General features: G+C 41.3%; 1 protein-coding gene across 1 annotated transcript in view; it reads left to right on the forward strand.

The window, feature by feature from the left end:
- Positions 1–18,501, forward strand: part of ddr2a (discoidin domain receptor tyrosine kinase 2a) — a gene marked incomplete at its 5' end in the record, with an annotated part of 52,053 nt that overhangs the window by 25,855 nt on the left and 7,697 nt on the right. The window lies entirely within an intron of this gene.

Consider the following 18,501-nt stretch of genomic DNA (forward strand, 5'->3'; position numbering starts at 1 on the left):
TTAATCTATTTTTTCTAATATATATTTCCATTTATATCAAATGTTTATATATATATACATATATTTACACACACATTTCTTATACAGCTATATATATTTTTGGATGTCACATTTGCTTTATTCCTGTTTAGTTCCATTTGTTAATTTGCATTAATGTCTTACACAAATGATCACATCTATCTATTTAATTAATTGATAAATAATGTAATTACTTTATTAACGTATCAGATTTTCATTGTTTACGTATCTGTCAAGTAGCTGTTGTGCATATAATAATAATAAAGACCTTTAAATAGTTTAATCAACAGGTAGACACATTCACCTGTTATGATCATAATTAAGATAAATGTGTAAATGTTTATTTTATCCTCAGGAAACTCTGAAAAATAACAACAGATTTTGACCTCTGTGCACATCAAATGTTCTCCACACATAATTAACTTAACATCTTGAATTAGATGGTTATATATTTATATATATTTATGTAAAATAACAGACGACATAATAATCTAAACCTTTTTCATGCAGACGAGTTAAAAAAAGAGCAAAACGAGAGAAAGACTCCTCAGCTTTTATTTTGAAATGTGACTTTGCAACAAGGGAACTGAACTCATGGTGGTGATAGGCAAGGCAAGTTTATTTGTAGAGCACATTTCAACAACAAGGCGATTCAAAGTGCTTCACATAAAACCATTAAAAGCATCAAAACATAATGCAGATTTAAAAACAGTTAAGAAAACATTAAAACAGTCAAAAAGCAAAATAAAAGTAGAAAAAGCAACATAAAAAATAAAAGTTGAATAAAAGTTGCAGTGCAGTTAAAGAAATAAAATGCAGTAGTGAGATGCAGTAATTGAATCTGGTTCAGTTAAAGGCAGCAGCAAACAGAAAAGTCTTCAATGTGGACTTAAAGGAGCTGAGGGTCTCAGCAGACCTGCAGCTTTCAGGGACTTTGTTCCAGATGTGTGGAGCAGAAAAGCTGAATGCTGCTTCTCCATGTTTAGTTCTGACTCTTGGAACAGAAAGTAGACCCGTCCCAGACGACTTCAGTGCCATGTTACATGGCTTGTTACACGCCATGTTGTTACACATCATGTTGTAACACGCCATGTTACACATCATGTTACACGCCATGTTACACGCCATGTTACACGCCATGTTACACATCATGTTACACGCCGTGCTACACACCATGTTACACATCATGTTACACGCCATGTTGTAACACGTCATGTTACACGCCATGTTGTTACACATCATGTTGTAACACGCCATGTTACACATCATGTTACACGCCATGTTACACGCCATGTTACACGCCATGTTACACATCATGTTACACGCCGTGCTACACACCATGTTACACATCATGTTACACGCCATGTTGTAACACGTCATGTTACACGCCATGTTGTTACACATCATGTTACATGCCATGTTGTAACACGCCATGTTACACGCCATTTTGTTACACGTCATGTTACACGCCATGTTGTTGCACATCATGTTACACGCCATGTTGTAACACGCCATGTTACACGCCATTTTGTTACACGTCATGTTACACGCCATGTTGTTGCACATCATGTTACACGCCATGTTGTAACACACCATGTTACACGCCATGTTGTAACACGTCATGTTACACGCCATGTTGTTACACATCATGTTACACGCCATGTTGTAACACGCCATGTTACACGCCATGTTGTTACACGCCATGTTGTTACACGCCATGTTGTAACACGCCTTGTTGTAACAGGTCATGTTGTAACACGTCATGTTCTAAGAGTTTCATGCTTTTATAAGTTTCAGTGTTTTAAACGACGACATGATCACAATGGAACAAACAACACATCCTCGGCGACACACACGGCGAGGGGACCACAATCACAATATTTAGAATTAAAGCTCCTCAGTGATACTCACTGAAATCTCCTTCTTCTCCAAAGCAACAGGAGAGCGGGACTAGACGGAGACAACAGAGACACGTTCAGCCTCACGGACGCCATGTTTACTGAACCGACACACAGCTGCACTGTGGCGGCCTGGAGCTGCATCATGGTTCATTCATGATTACAAACTACACAACACTGAGTGACATAAAGGCCTTGATTATCAAATAAAAAGGTTAATTTGAAGATGAAAGATATCAAAACGTATTTCTTTACTTTATCGTGTTCTTCCACCAACCAGTCAAGTGGCAGTTTACGTCCAAAAAGTCACTTCATCACATTATTACACATTAGCAGATGGATTCTTGAGTTATGGCCCCAAAAAAACGGGTTTTGTGAGTCCGAGTGGATGTTTTGTGCCGGATGACGTTCCATCCCGGACGTTCTCCTGAGAACACAAGGTTCTCCTCCAGGCGTTCCTGAGATTCACCGTGGTAGAAGAGCTGCAAAACACGCTCTTTTTCTACATTTATACTTCTTTAATTGCGCTGATCAAACATGGGAAGATGACTCATCTCATCGGTGAACGTTTGAATGCAGCTCTTTGCCGTCTCACCCTCTCACCCTCTCACCCTAACCTCCAGCTTTGAATATCCACCCTTGGTGAGCGCTGAAGCTCCAGAGTGTCTCTACAGACCCACGTGGACACAATCTGTGAATATTAACCCGTTCGGTACGGAGCTATAAACTTAAGCTCCTCTCTGATAACAACCTTCAAGCTCCGCCTCTTTCTTTCTTTTCTTCCTCACACAGAAAGAAACAAAAACAACCAGCGCTCAGAGTCTGAAAGGACGAGTTATTAAATAGTGCCTGAATGCACCTTTCTCTGATACAAAACAGACATTTCATCATTTACACTCCGTTTGTTCCCAAGGTTCCCAACCTATTTACCTTCTTATCTTTTAATCTTTTCTATCATAAAACAAAATTACTAAATCACATTCTAATGGATATCACATATTATATGTAATGCACAACAATAACAGCAGAGAACTGATAATTAACTCAAATATTGAATGTAAAAACTGCAGGAAGTTTGTGTCAAACAAGTTATTTAAATTGATTTTGAGCAGATTATTTGAATATTGCATTTTCCTGTTATTGTCAGGAACTTTTAATACAATTATCTGTATTTTGTATCTTTGACCAGTGGTCCAAACCCTGCAGGCCGCCGCCTTCAGGACGTGGTTGTAAGTTGTGGTTGTGAGTAAGTTGTGCACGTGAGCGTGTCCAGGAGCCGGTTACCTCGCAGGGCAGCGGGGCTCTGCAGGTGCTGTTTGGGTTTCAGGGAGGAGCGAGAGGGGGTCGAGTACCTCGGGAGCGGAGCTGCTGCTGTGGACACAGGACATGGTGGGGTCAGACCTCATGACCTCATGGTGGGGTCAGACCTCATGGTGGGGGTCAGACCTCATGACCTCATGGTGGGGTCAGACCTCATGGTGGGGTCAGACCTCATGGTGGGGGTCAGACCTCATGACCTCATGGTGGGGTCAGACCTCATGGTGGGGGTCAGACCTCATGACCTCATGGTGGGGTCAGACCTCATGCTGCTGAGACTCAGCGTCCAGGAGGGGGAAAAGGCTGTGGAGCCTGGAGGTGCAGTTTGAGGCCACTAGGGGGCCCCGCAGCCAAACATCCAGAGGAGCAGCAGTAAGGGAGCGAGGCTGAGGAGAAGTGTGTTTGTATGAGATGCTTCTCCATACTCATTGTTTATTTACTAATACATGCACTAATAAATCAAAATGCTGCCGTTGACATATTCTAGACGCCTAAAAGTAGTTTTTACTTCAGAAACCATCAAATCATGTTGATCAGAAATTCCCAGAGAAAAGTCATGGAGTATGAAGATGATTAAATATTTTACGAACAACTTCTGACAGAACATGATAAGGAGAGACATATCAAAATAGAAATATTTATTTGAATCTGACACTGAAAATACATTTCAAGGAATCTTTATTTATAGTCCTTTTTTAAGGAGAAAACCGGATCACCCGGTTAAAACCCAAAGAACTATATCAATCAAAGAAAATGTTTTTAAGGGTGGGAACCGGATCACCGGAATACCCCCTTAAAAACATATTTTTTTACTTTAGTTTATAAGTTTTAAAGAGAGGAAACCGGATCACCAGAATACCCCCTTAAAAACATATTTTTTTACTTTAATTTATAAGTTTTAAAAAGAGGAAACCGGATCACCGGAATACCCCCTTAAAAACATATTTTTTTACTTGAATTTATATGTTTTAAAAGGAGGAAACCGGATCACCCGGGATACCACCTTAAAAACATATTTTTTTACTTGAATTTATATGTTTTCAAGGGAGGAAACCGGGTCACCGGAATTCCCTCAAAAAAACATATTTTTTTACTTGAATTTATATGTTTTTAAGGGAGGAAACCGGGTCACCGGAATTCCCTCAAAAAAACATATTTTTTTAACTTTAATTTATGTTTTAAAGGGAGTAAACCGGATCACCCGGAATACCCCCTTTTAAACATTTAAATTAAAGTAAAAAAATATGTTTTTAAGGGAGGAAACCGGATCACCCGGAATACCCCCTTAAACACATAATTTATTTACTTTAATTCATGTTTTAAAAGGAGTAAACCGGATCACCCGGAATACCCCTTTTAAAACATTTAAATTAAAGTAAAAAAATATGTTTTTAAGGGAGGAAACCGGATCACCCGGAATACCCCCTTAAACACATAATTTATTTACTTTAATTCATGTTTTAAAAGGAGTAAACCGGATCACCCGGAATACCCCTTTTAAAACATTTAAATTAAAGTTAAAAAAATATGTTTTTAAGAGCGGAAACCGGATCACCGGAATACCCCCTTAAAAACATATAAATGAAAGTAAAAAAATATGTTTTTAAGAGAGGAAACCGGATAACCCGGAATACGCCCTTTAAAACATATAAATTGAAGTGAAAAAATATGTTTTTAAAGGAGGTATTCCGGTGATCCGGTTTCCTCTCTTAAAACATATAAATTAAAGTAAAAAAATATGTTTTTAAGGGAGCAAGTCGGATCACCCGAACTACACCCTTTAAAACATAAAATTGTAAAAAAAAACTTTCATGAATTTAAGGCGTGGAAGGACCATCGGAGGAAGCATCATTCAGTGATTTGTTGAGCTCATCGACTTGGTGTTGAAGGGCGCCATTTTCCTGGGTCAGGGTCACAACGTCCGATTCAATCCCAGTACTTTTGTCATCGTAGCTCTTTACACGTGAGACTTTTGTCTCCAGGACCTTCATTTGCTTCATCAGGGTGTTCTTCTGCCTGGTGAGAATGGCCTTTTCTGGCTTCATTGCCTTGTAGTTCGTTTTAAAGGCAATGAGTTCTTCAAGTCTGCTGTTCAGCACTTGGACTGCTTGAGTGTAAGAGACATTTTGCTCCTTCAAGGTGTCGGTCTGGTTCTTTAGAAGATCATGCTTACTCTTGTAATCTTCCTGGCTCAGGATTTTGAGGAGGACCTCTTTGTGGCTATTAAACAACACCTCGTTCTCTCCCAGCAGGGTTCTTTCCATGTCTTCTAAGACCGTGAAATTCCGCTTGAAACGATCTCCAATCTCAAACTCCTCGTTGGCGGATTGGATTTGAATTCTCAGGCTGTCATTTTCTCTCATTAAAGAGTCAGACCGTGCCTGTAGTTCGATGGTCGTGCTCTTCCAGAGCTCGACCTCGACAAGCTTCTGGTTGAGTTGCTGAAGTTCCTCCTCGAGAGACTTGTTGCGGAGGCTTCCTTCGTCAATGGTAGCTTTGGTGGTCAGGTTTGCTGTCTTCACAGCTTCTCCTGACTGTACTACCTTCTGCAACTCCTGGATGTTCTGTTGCAAGCTGCAGTTTTCTCTCATTAAAGAGTCAGACCGGGCCTGTAGTTCGATGGTCGTGCTCTTCCAGAGCTCGACCTCGACAAGCTTCTGGTTGAGTTGCTGAAGTTCCTCCTCGAGAGCCTTGTTGCGGAGGCTTCCTTCGTCAATGGTAGCTTTGGTGGTCAGGTTTGCTGTCCTCACAGCTTCTCCTGACTGTACTACCTTCTGCAACTCCTGTATGTTCTGTTGCAAGCTGCAGTTTTCTCTCATTAAAGAGTCAGACCGGGCCTGTAGTTCGATGGTCGTGCTCTTGCAGAGCTCGACCTCGACAAGCTTCTGGTTGAGTTGCTGAAGTTCCTCCTCGAGAGCCTTGTTGCGGAGGCTTCCTTCGTCAATGGTAGCTTTGGTGGTCAGGTTTGCTGTCCTCACAGCTTCTCCTGACTGTACTACCTTCTGCAACTCCTGGATGTTCTGTTGCAAGCTGCAGTTTTCTCTTGTCAAACACACTGACCGGGCCTGTAGTTCAGTGTTCGTGCTCTTCCAGAGCTTGACCTCGACAAGCTTCTGGTTGAGTTGCTGAAGTTCCTCCTGCAGCGTCTTATTGAGGAGGTTTTCCTCGTCGATTGACGCTTGCGTGGTCAGGTTTGCTGTCCTCACAGCTTCTCCTGACTGTACTACCTTCTGCAACCCTTGGATCTTACGTTGCAAGATGCAGTTTTCTTGTCTGACCGACTCTCTGTCGGCTCTTTTGCAGACTAGCAATGCTTCATCCAAAGCAAGCTCTTTTTGTTGATTTTCAAGAAACATCAGTTGTTTCTTGAATTCTGCATTCTTCTGCCTTTCAACGGCAGTGTCCGTCTTGAGTTGCTCGAAACTCTTCTGCTTTGCCTGCTGGTCCTGCATGGTTTGCAGCAGAGCTTCATACTCTTGATCCATAGCTTCTTTCTCGGCTTTTGAAGCGTTGAGCATCGTCACAAACAGGTTGTGGTTTGTAGACTTATCAAGAAGCGCTCTCACTTCTTTACGAACGGCGTCACACGCTTTTTTGGTAGCGCTCTTTTGTACATTGAACTGTTGAGTTCTTTTCTGTACAACGTCCAGATGTTCCCAGGAATCGAACTTTGCTTGGCTTCTATGTATTTCGAGGCAGAGAGCCTTCAGCTGTGTTAGGAAATTGTTGAGGATCACCATTTCCTTTTCCGGTTCCTCGATGGGATTGACCATGGCGCTTAAAGCCTGTTGTTCATGGACTGGTGTGGGGTTCCACTCCGGCTTGACAAAGCCTTGTTGTTGAACTAAAGGCAGTGCACCTGGTCTCAGGCGCGGTTGACGGAGAGCGTGTTGTTCAATGGCCTCTCTCTGCAACCGGGCGCATCTGGCTGGAATCATGCTGTTGGTTTGAGATGATTCTTGCAAAGGAAAGAAATAAATTCTTGCTTTGCTGTGTAAATTACACTGTGAGGTTTTCAATACGAATACTGGACAAACTTGGATATTTATCGGGAGATAAAGAAACAAATAGGTCGAGTAAACTATCTTGAAAAAGACACGCCTACTGTTGGTAAAGAAGTCTGTCTATATATAAAGATCTCAGATCTCAGATCAAAGCGACTGGCATCTGTGACCTCACCAAGCCCTGCAAACGGGATCTCTGGCTCTGTCTCTCTGTCGTTGCCGTGGCAACAAGGAATTGAACTGCATTGCAACAACAAGCATTATATATACATTTATAACTATATTTTACATATGTTTATTTACATATTTTTCCCTTTATCTATATATTTCCATTTTCATATGCATTTAGTATTATATATACAAATATATATATTTTTTAATCTATTTTTTCTAATATATATTTCCATTTATATCAAATGTTTATATATATACATATATTTACACACACATTTCTTATACAGCTATATATATTTTTGGATGTCACATTTGCTTTATTCCTGTTTAGTTCCATTTGTTAATTTGCATTAATGTCTTACACAAATGATCACATCTATCTATTTAATTAATTGATAAATAATGTAATTACTTTATTAACGTATCAGATTTTCATTGTTTACGTATCTGTCAAGTAGCTGTTGTGCATATAATAATAATAAAGACCTTTAAATAGTTTAATCAACAGGTAGACACATTCACCTGTTATGATCATAATTAAGATAAATGTGTAAATGTTTATTTTATCCTCAGGAAACTCTGAATAATAACAACAGATTTTGACCTCTGTGCACATCAAATGTTCTCCATACATAATTAACTTAACATCTTGAATTAGATGGCTATATATTTATATATATTTATGTAAAATAACAGACGACATAATAATCTAAACCTTTTTCATGCAGACGAGTTAAAAAAAGAGCAAAACGAGAGAAAGACTCCTCAGCTTTTATTTTGAAATGTGACTTTGCAACAGGGGAACTGAACTCATGGTGGTGATATAAAAAAAAGTTCCAATAACAAAAACTTTCCACACAAAAGGTGTGAAACTTTGCTTTTGTCTTTTTTGCAACATTCGCTTCGAGCTCCCCGACTGAATCTGAGCGCTGACGAAGGCACCTCTCTCTAATAAATAGTTTCATTTACAGAATGAAGATTTTGATATACATATGAAGGCGCATTTCAAACATTTTTGTTTTTAAAGCAAAATATAATAAATGCATCGATTCAGTTACAAAAAACAAACAAAACACAAAAAAGGCAAATCACTCGAGCAGAAATGCAAACGATATCGGCAACAAAGAAAACAGAAATTGGCACAAAAATGATAAATGAACCAACAAGTGACACTTTAAATTACAGGCACTAGTTTTTCAGACCGATCACCACCACACCGGCGCACCTTTCCTCTCACTTCTTAACACCAGAGGGGGAAGCCAGCGAGACGTTTCCCCGTCGTCTTGGTCGACATATTTAAAGAAAAGACACAACATGAAATTTGGGTTCTGGGTTTAATCTGCCGAATGAGCTGGGATTAAATACAATAATAATATAATTTAAAACCCTTAATGGGAACAGTGGGATCTTGGCAAACCGGTGAAGTCGTCGTCACGACGTCCTGATTGTGACACGAAGGAAACAACTAAAGCTTTGGAGCGTTAGCTTGCAGCTCAGGGTCCAAACACCTTTTTACTTTTTCTCTTTCTTAAACGATTGAAATCTTCACAATAAAATACTGATATGGATGTTTGGACACATTTTTCTTTCTTTTATCATTTGAATAAATAATCTTTCCCCCTACCCAAAAAAAACACATTGTGCATACATTCTGGCTGATTGGAACAAAGAGGATTTGTTAAAACGTGAGGTGACATCGACATTCTCCCCAACGTTTACGAGACTGATTCACCTCGCACAGCCTCACCTTCATCCTCATCATCATCATCATCATCATCATCATCATCATCATAGAGATCGCTCACCACATCTGTTGAACACAGAACATAAAGAGAGAAATGCGTGGAGGCATTTCGACCTGAGGGCTATTAAACAACACCTCGTTCTCTCCCAGCAGGGTTCTTTCCATGTCTTCTAAGACCGTGAAATTCCGCTTGAAACGATCTCCAATCTCAAACTCCTCGTTGGCGGATTGGATTTGAATTCTCAGGCTGTCATTTTCTCTCATCAAAGAGTCAGACCGGGCCTGTAGTTCGATCAGGTTTGCTGTCCTCACAGCTTCTCCTGACTGTACTACCTTCTGCAACTCCTGGATGTTCTGTTGCAAGCTGCAGTTTTCTCTCATCAAAGAGTCAGACTGGCTGGGGGTTTTCTTTCTCAGTCAACAGTACTGAATAAAAAGTACAGCAAAACAAACAAAAAGTTATGATTAACAGTTGCTTTCCAGAGCGTATACCTTGAAACAGAGCGAGCTGCAGACATGCACATTCTTTTTTTTTGCGTAAACACACACTAAAAACCTTGCTTTCCCTGTTTGTCATTCATTCGTTCTTTGTGCCAAAGCAAACCAAAGACTTTTTTTTTTTAGTGAGAGAGAGAGAGAGAGAGAGAGCTGAGAGTTTCTGAAGGAGTTTTAAAAAAGCGAGGAAAGAAAAATACAGAGATAGAGATCACAGAGAGCGTTTATAGAAAGAGTTTCAAGAGTGCATGCTGTGGTTACTTTCATGCGTATGATTCCTTACATACACATATAAATATATATACATGTATATATATTAATAACTACATTTCTGGCCTATTTAACCAGATGTGAATGTACGCTCACAACATTTTATTCAGATTCTTAGATCTTGTAGCATTCAGCACCAACACAAGATGAGGCATCTTCTCAACCACACTTAATTGATAATTTGAGTGTTTGACCCGTGTGGGACTGACTTTCTTTGCTTACTGTATGTTTGTCAGTGTGTATGTGTGTGTGTGTGTGTGTGTGTGTGTGTGTGTGTGTGTGTGTGTGTGTGTATCTGCTTGCATGCATACGCCTACTGTGGATCCAGCTATCCCACTGGAGTCTGTGGCTAATGCATACCAGACATTCTGACAGCAGGAAAGTCCATTGAAACAGGCTCTGTCTTTCTCCCAAGCTCTTTGTGTGTGTATGTGTGTGTGTGTGTGTGTGTGTGTGTGTGTGTGTGTGTGTGTGTGTGTGTGTGTGTGTGTGTGTGTGTGTGTGTGTGTGTGTGTGTTTGCCAGTATTTGACCACTCATAAGTCATCGAAAGGACTATTTGTGCATCTGATCGTGGTCAAAGTTCAACAAGTTCACAATTCTAGACCAAATTTTGTATCTGTAATCTGACCCAAGTGATTTCTTCACCTAGAAACCACCAGCGATTATTACAATTCATTTAAATAAATACAAAATTACCTCCAGTGTCAGTAAAAGCTCAAATCTCAACCTGCTCTAATTTGTGGAGGCAGGATATATCCACCTATAATTCTGTCTAATGCCTTAGTTCTGCTGCATTGAGAAGAGGGTCATTTTTCCACGGTCTGGAAATATTCATGGCTGAATTTAGTAGAGCTGAGATGCTGAGCGGTGCCAACTTTCCCCTGTTTAAAATTCCCAAGCAATGGAGTTATACCATCCCTGTCTTTCCCATTTCACTCGTGAGTGGGCGAACTTTATTTCACTGTGGAGGGGGAGCAAAGCAGCCAAATAGCAAGCAGTACTGTTATTGCGTGGGCGTCTTCTTGTGGAGGTGTTCAGGGTTTACCTTGAATGAACGATCGAGTGAATAAATGAATGAATATCAGAACATTTTCTTTGAATCAATAAAATCACACATTACACTCAAAGTGAGACTACTTTTAAAAGAAGAAATACTCCGTCATAACTTTTAAATACTTGCGCTAATACTATGCTGTGTCGCAGATAAATATTGTATGTTTTTATCGCAAAAGTAAAACCACAGAAATAAAGTTGAAATCAAATATGACGATTGTTAGTTTGTTATGGGGTCCACCACGACAGTAAAGTGTTGTTGCAGCTCGCCGGAATGAGAGCGGACACAGCTCCAGAAACAGTTGGCGGAAATAGCATTCCAGCTAACTAGCCAGTTAGCCCACTAGTTAGCCAGCTAGTTTCATGCTACACTGGTTACAGAACCAAGTTCTCATCTGGCGACAACAACATTCTTTCCTACGCAGTTACGCAAGTGTGTGGATGAAGCATTAACTTGTTTAACTCTACTGTTTATTTTTATTTTTACAGAAGTTAGCCCGCTACAGCCGTTGCAATGGTACACATAAAAATGGCCGCCGCTCTGACCATCTAGCTACATTGATTGGAATGGGAGTTTCCCTTCCACTCCTATTTTCTATAAGTAAAACCTCACCAGGAGTTTGTAGTGTTTGAATAAACTGTGAACACTCACTAAGCAGAAACATTTTCATATTTTAGCCACTTAGGGCCTTCAGAACGATGTGTACGCACATTATTGACACGCTATTACCTTTTAAAGTTGTTGTGGTGAATGTGATTGCTAACAGTCGTCTATTTATACATCCTGATGGAGGAAAAGCCTCTTTCCCACTAGGCTAAAAAACACTAACATCTGGCTTTTGGCTTTTGCGGGAGAGGTTGCAATCTGCTTTATCCCCAGACCAAAATTGCTCTGCAGAAGTCACAGGTATTTATCGGCTCAAGTACCGAACCTCCTAACCTTCGTGACGTTGTTGAATGTAACACATCAGGAAAAAAGAAACAGAGAGACACTGGGAAAGAAGTCCATCAGAGGGTTATTTTTCCACAACATATGAATGCAACTTTTGGTTGAAAAAGGGTATAAATCAAATTTTCATTCTCTTTTTATCTCTGTTTTACTCTCTCCCAGTTCCAGAGCGAAATAATTAGCCGGCAGCTAGTCGCCGACTTTGTCTGTCAGCCTGAGATTTTTCCTGATGTATTTACAAACGATGAGAGCGCTGAGAGCGAACTAAAGCGGTGATTCGCAGAAATGGAATATAATACTCATAACTACATTTTCGTTCGTGTGTAATCACCTGAAACCAAGAGTCGTGTTCTCGTTAGCTTAGAATGAACCAAAAAAAATTGCTAAAAGGTGCTAAAACGGCTCTGTACAGCTGATTAAAACCTGCAGAACCGTTTGAGTTGTGAGTTTGCCACAACAAGCGGACCCTATTTTATTAAATGTAGATGTAAAAATATTGATTAGTGCAGCTTTAAAGCAATTGACTCAAGATGATTTTATAAAATTCTGTAATCCTGCAATTTCTATTTGTGGCCACGATGTAAATGTAATGAAACAGACCAAAACTGCCCTTTGACGGACAGGTATAAAGTAGCAGATGTAGCACCGACTTGCATGACTACACAACATGTATGCATGAGGTGTGTGTGTGTGTGTGTGTGTGTGTGTGTGTGTGTGTGTGCATTTGGAGCCAGCGGTTGGTCAGCAAACACTCCAGAACAAACCTGCCTTTCAGTAGTCGGGGTGCGGTAAAAATCAAGAGGTGAGAGAGAAGGTTTGGTCCTTTACTCCTTCATCTCTCTCTGTCTCTCTCCATTCCTCTAACCACACAAGGCTGGTATTTTTCCACCTTTTTTTTCTGGGGTGATATTTTTAGATACAGTGGCCAAATGTTGAGCTTGAAGGTTGGTGGTGAGGGGGGTAAAAATCTGGCTGCATGCATCCAAACGAACACACACTCGCCATGCCCCCATAGCTCACCCTAGGGGTCAGCTCTGAGTGGGCTGGGTAGATAAATAAACACAGCGAAAACCAACATTTGGAAGAGCGGTCACACATCCGGCACGGTATACTGAAACCCATCTCGCTGACTCTCTGCAGGATGTGGGCAAAGACTCTGATAATGACTACATTTTTTTATCAATTTTGTCCCAGGCAATAACTCACAGTGTTTTCTCCAACCGGTGATGTTGCATTGTGTGTGTGTGTGTGTGTGTGTGTGTGTGTGTGTGTGTGTGTGTGTGTGTGTGTGTGTGTGTGTGTGTGTGTGTATCACTGTATTCATAGAAGAATCACACACCACCTCTTACCACATGACATGCTCACAATCATCCCATCATTTCCACACTGCAGGCAAAAGTGGTCCAAACCTGGTATTTTTGTGCACATATGACTCACACATGAAATCTGATCTTTTAAATTCAGATTTCTTTTCGCCACTTTCAGAAGTGGCGATTCTTTACAATGCGACCTTAATCTGAACAGTCATTTATATCGTAATTCCACATATTTGACGTCGTCCACAAACACCTCCGTACAGAAGTAGCAGCCATTGCTCCTCAAAATAAAAAAGGCATCATTTTCTGTGGAGCATTGTGAGAAAATAAAACTCACTAAAACTGTCTTGGTTGGTTTTTGCATTGTTCCAACTACCACCAACTCTAGTTTGGTCAAAATAATCCCTCAATTCACAGAGCGAGATAGAAAACGTGCCGTAATCTACACGTCGCTTTTCCTCCACGTCTCTCTGCCCGCTGAGCGTTGACAAACCATTAAATTAGCAAAATAAAATGAAGAAAAAAAACGACCGGCAACCGGCTCATCCGATCGCCAACATATTTGTACAACGCACCACCGGCTCACGGATTCCCTGGTTTCCACTGCACATCAATGTATGAATTACACCGTTAACGCGGACTTCAGTGGACTCCATGTTTACTTCCAAACGACTGCTTGCTTGTTATTATTCTTTTGCGCCTACGTGTCACACAAAAATGTAATCTAGCAATAAACGTTTCAGTTGGGGGTGTAGCAGCAAGCAGCCAACAGTTTTCAAGGCTGAGGTAGGAATGCGAGCCCAAAAGACAAGCTCACATTTCTGGTCGGAAGGAGAAACAGACCTACTTTTAAATATGATTATTATTTAAGTTATTTACAGGGCGTTTTAAATTAATCTGAGTATGCAGAGCTGCAGAGGTGTGGACTCGAGTCACATGACTTGTACTCAAGTTACAAATTTGATGACTTTAGAGTCGACTTGGCAAAATCGAAACAGACTTCCAACTCCACTTGGACTTTAGCGCCAATGAATCATGACTTCACTTGGACGTGAGCCTTTTTACTTGAGTCACATGACTTGGACTGGATTGAAGTTGATTAACGAGCGTAGCCGGGGAACGTACGTCATGGTGAAGTTCAAGTTGTGGACTCGAGGCACATAACTTGAACTTGAGTCAGACGCGAGTCATAAATCGAATGACTTTAGACTCAACTCGACAAAATAAAAAAGACGTGCATGTGTTTTGTGCACGCGGGTCAGTTCAGGGTCGCGACAAGTTCAGGCTGGAATCTGATATTGGCCCCTTCACCAAAAAAAGTGAACAGCCAAACAAAAATCAGAGCAATGATTACAAATTGAGCACGAAGGCTTGCGGTGTGAACAAAGCCCAAGGAGTACGTTTTTTCTTTTTGACCGTGCGTCATCCCAGCGTGTGAGACGGAAGGAGTAGAAGATGAGATGCCGCACCGCGGTCGTCTCTCTCTCCGTCTCTGTCTATACTCTTTACCTCAGTGTGAAGGAGGCTCCTCTGGCTCTCACAACCACCTCAAACCCTTAAACCCCTGGACCAGGCGGCACCAACGACAGATGCAACATCTCAGCTGCTTCATGCCAGTTATTTATCATTCCAGCTTTCCAAAACATTGACGTTTTTTGTCATCTTATCTGGCCCTGATTTGATAGGAAATCATTTATTGGACCTTGCTGCTGTTTTTCTTGAAGCAGGTTCTGACGATTCTGTGTTTGCACTCCAGCTATCAGTCGAGCAGTCTGAGAGCACCGCCGCGATCATTAAAAAATGGTTTTGTGATTGTGCAACCAAGGATACCGCTAAGATATGCGGATAATTGGAGAACATTTATATGATTTCTGTTGCTGGGATGAGGGCTGCAGGGGAAGAGGGCAGAGAGGACAAGATGAAAGGAGGACAGAGGAGGAAGCGAATTTGGACATCTGGAAGAGTTTTTGTTTGTGACTCCTTCAAGTTGTCACTGTGCCACAAGACGAAGCCCTGTGTGTGTGTCTGTGTGTGTGTGGTTGCATCTACGCCTGTGCACGGACATGTGAGCAGCGTATCGGGCCGTCGGGGGTTTTTCAACGTTCTTGACTTTTTAAGCAAATATTTGGAGGAGATCAAGACAAAAACAAGGAAGAGAGAAAAAGAGCAGGAGAGGGACAGAGGAGGCCTTGAACCTGGAGCTCTGCTGTTGCTGGCATCTTCTCAAAGGTTTTCCTGTGAGACAAGGAGGCCACGCTAACAGGGTCAGTCGCCCTCTAACTTCCGCCTGCGGCTCCACTGAAAGTCGCGATCACAGACACAGAAATCAAAAGTTTTCTGCCGAAGGCTCTTTCATCCATAAATGAGGCTAACTAGCGGTCACATCCTGTGAGGTGGCCATGTTTACATGCACACTAATCATCAGTGTTGGGGTAGTTACTCAGAAAAAGTAACTAGTTACACGTTACTAGTTACTTCTGAAAATTGTAACTAGATTACTTTACTAGTTACTGCATTTGAAACGTAACTTCACTACTAGTTACTTTACTTTACATTTTTTTAAGCAAATGTCCAAATTAACTGCAAAGATACATTTTCAATAATAATTTATTATTATTAATTAATATAATTTCCAATAATAATAATCGCGTGAGTCACACGACACTTCCTGCATGAACAATCTACCGTAAACGTCGGGTTACGAGCCGCTACTTACCTTCGGTCAGAGTCCCCGTTAGCTCCCCGCTGTAGCCAGCTGGGGCTCCTGCTAGCGCTCCGTCACTTCCCCGCTAACTTCCGCTAGCTCTCCGTTAACTTCCGCTAGCTCCCCACTGTAGCCAGCTGGGGCTCCTGCTAGCGCTCCGTCACTTCCCCGCTAACTTCCGCTAGCTCTCCGTTAACTTCCGCTAGCTCCCTGAAAACCACCGAAGGTAGCGGGACCAGGCTCGACACCCGACTTGGGCAGAGGGGTCGCGGGCAGTAGCAGCAGCAGCGCTAGCTAGCAGCTTGTTGCTACTGTTCATGCAGGAAGTGTCGTGTGACTCGCGCGCCACTAAAAGAGAACTTTTCGGACTGGTAAAAATGTCTTGAGTAATGCAGGAAAGCGCGTTACTGAGGTCTAGTGAAGTAGTGTAGTTACCAATATTTTGAGTGTAATGCGTTACTTTACTTTGTAACCTATAATAGTAATATCGTTACTGTAATCCATTACCCCCAACACTGCTAATAATCCACTATGATCTCCCAAGTTACAATATTCTGATTGTAGACGTGAGTGGAGTAGCATTCTTTGGACATGTGGCATTTGGAATTTGCGTCTCAATTTGTTTTTTTTTACGGCAGTGTGAGACCTCTTGCCAGTTTACAACCAGGTCTGTGTGTTGTACTCTTATCAACGAGTGCATGCCCAAAAGAAAAGCTCACATTTCTGGTGTGGAAGTAGAGCCACACCTACTCTTAAACATCGTTGTTGTTTAATTTGGTTAAAGGGCGTCGCCGCAGGACGTACGTCATGAGGAAGTTCAAGTTGTGGACTGGAGTCACACTGGAGTCACACATTTGATGACTTTAGACTCGACTTGACAAAATAAACAAAAGACTTGTAACTCAACTTAGACCTAAACACCAGTGACTCATGACTTCACTTGGACTTGAGCCTTCTGACTTGAAAATATGTGATACCTTCCCCCGAAAACACAACGATTAAAACGTGTGTTATTTAAGTGTGACACCAATTTATTCATTTTCTAAATCAACATTTCATTTCTCCAGATCCACTTGGTTTGAACCAGATCAAGTTGCAGGGGGAGAACCATGAAACATCTACATTACTGAACACCAGTTGGCCAAAATGATACCAAAGATCATGTTGTCCATAAACAAAGAAATATGCATTGGTCCAACAAAAAAGAAGAAGAATTGCTGTATAAAAAATGGCATAATTTAGGCAAATGGCATTACTTTTAGTTACGACAGCATTGTGACTTGTTTCTGTCTTGACTTGGGACTTGAGCCCACCTGCATGTAAACGGAATATTCAAACGTAGTATTATATTTGGCCAAAAAACACAAGGCCAACCTGATCCTGTAGATAACGCTTGAGGGGGAAAAGCACCCTTTTATTATCATTATGTTTGGCTCTTGGAAACACCCAGAAATCAGTAGAATCACTCAAACCCTTGTAAAAGTTAATAGATGCCACGTTGGATGCGTCACGCTGAGTTAGCCACGAGCCAGCTGAGTCTTAATGAGATAAAGATTTTTTCGAAATCAGGCTCTTAACTTTTTATCAGCTCTCGCTCGCCGAAGGGGACAAAGGTAAAGAGAGGAGGGGAGAGACCACACAGGAGGAGTGAGAGGAGGACAGAGAGGAAAGGGGGTGGACGGGCATGCGGTAAAAAACAGAGGGCATACCGCACGGTGGGGGCGTGATGGGCTCAACGCTGCCAGCGGTACCACACACACACACACACACACACGCACACACACACACACACACACAGTAACAACATGTGCTTGATACCAGCACTGTTTGGACTGGCAGAAACACTGAATGGATCCAGCTTATTATTTCAATAAAGCAACCACAATTTGAGTGCAGGGGAGTGTGGATATGTGCGTGTGCGTGTGTGTGTGTGTGTGTGTGTGTGTGTGTGTGTGTGTGGTACTCTCACATCACCACCCACACCCCTTTCCTCCAGCACTATCCATCACATTTTGCAGGTTTTCTTGACAGGAGCTGGGAATGAAGTCGCCCTGTCTTAGAAATGTCCGCGAGCGTCTGGTGAATGTTTGAGTACGGTTTGGAATTTTTCGATGCCGACCAGCGCCGCGGTTGGTCTGAGAGAAGCTGGGGGAGCTGCGTGCTTCAGAGTGTGGTGATAATCCAGTTAGCCTTGAATACCAGCGGTGGAGCTGGAATATCCTTAAATAGAAGCATTGTGATATAGACTTGAGTAGGTAGAAGTAAGAAGTGAGTACTCTTATTAAAAAAGTATCGGTTTATTCTATAAATGATTGTTAGAAGACCACTTTAGAATCGTGACAATATGTATTTCAATATAATACAAATAATACACTTTATTCATGCGGCACATTTCAAAACAGAGGTTACAAAGTGCTTTACAAGAAAGAAAATGGAAGACAAACAATGACAAAATAATAGTTTACATTGACCAAAGAAGAAAGTAAAATTTCTGTCAATTAAATATGAAACTACAGCTAACAATCAGTTAGCTTAGCTTAGCTTAGCATATAATGGA

Source organism: Taurulus bubalis, assembly GCF_910589615.1.
Source record: "Taurulus bubalis genome assembly, chromosome: 7".
Lineage (NCBI taxonomy): Eukaryota > Metazoa > Chordata > Actinopteri > Perciformes > Cottidae > Taurulus > Taurulus bubalis.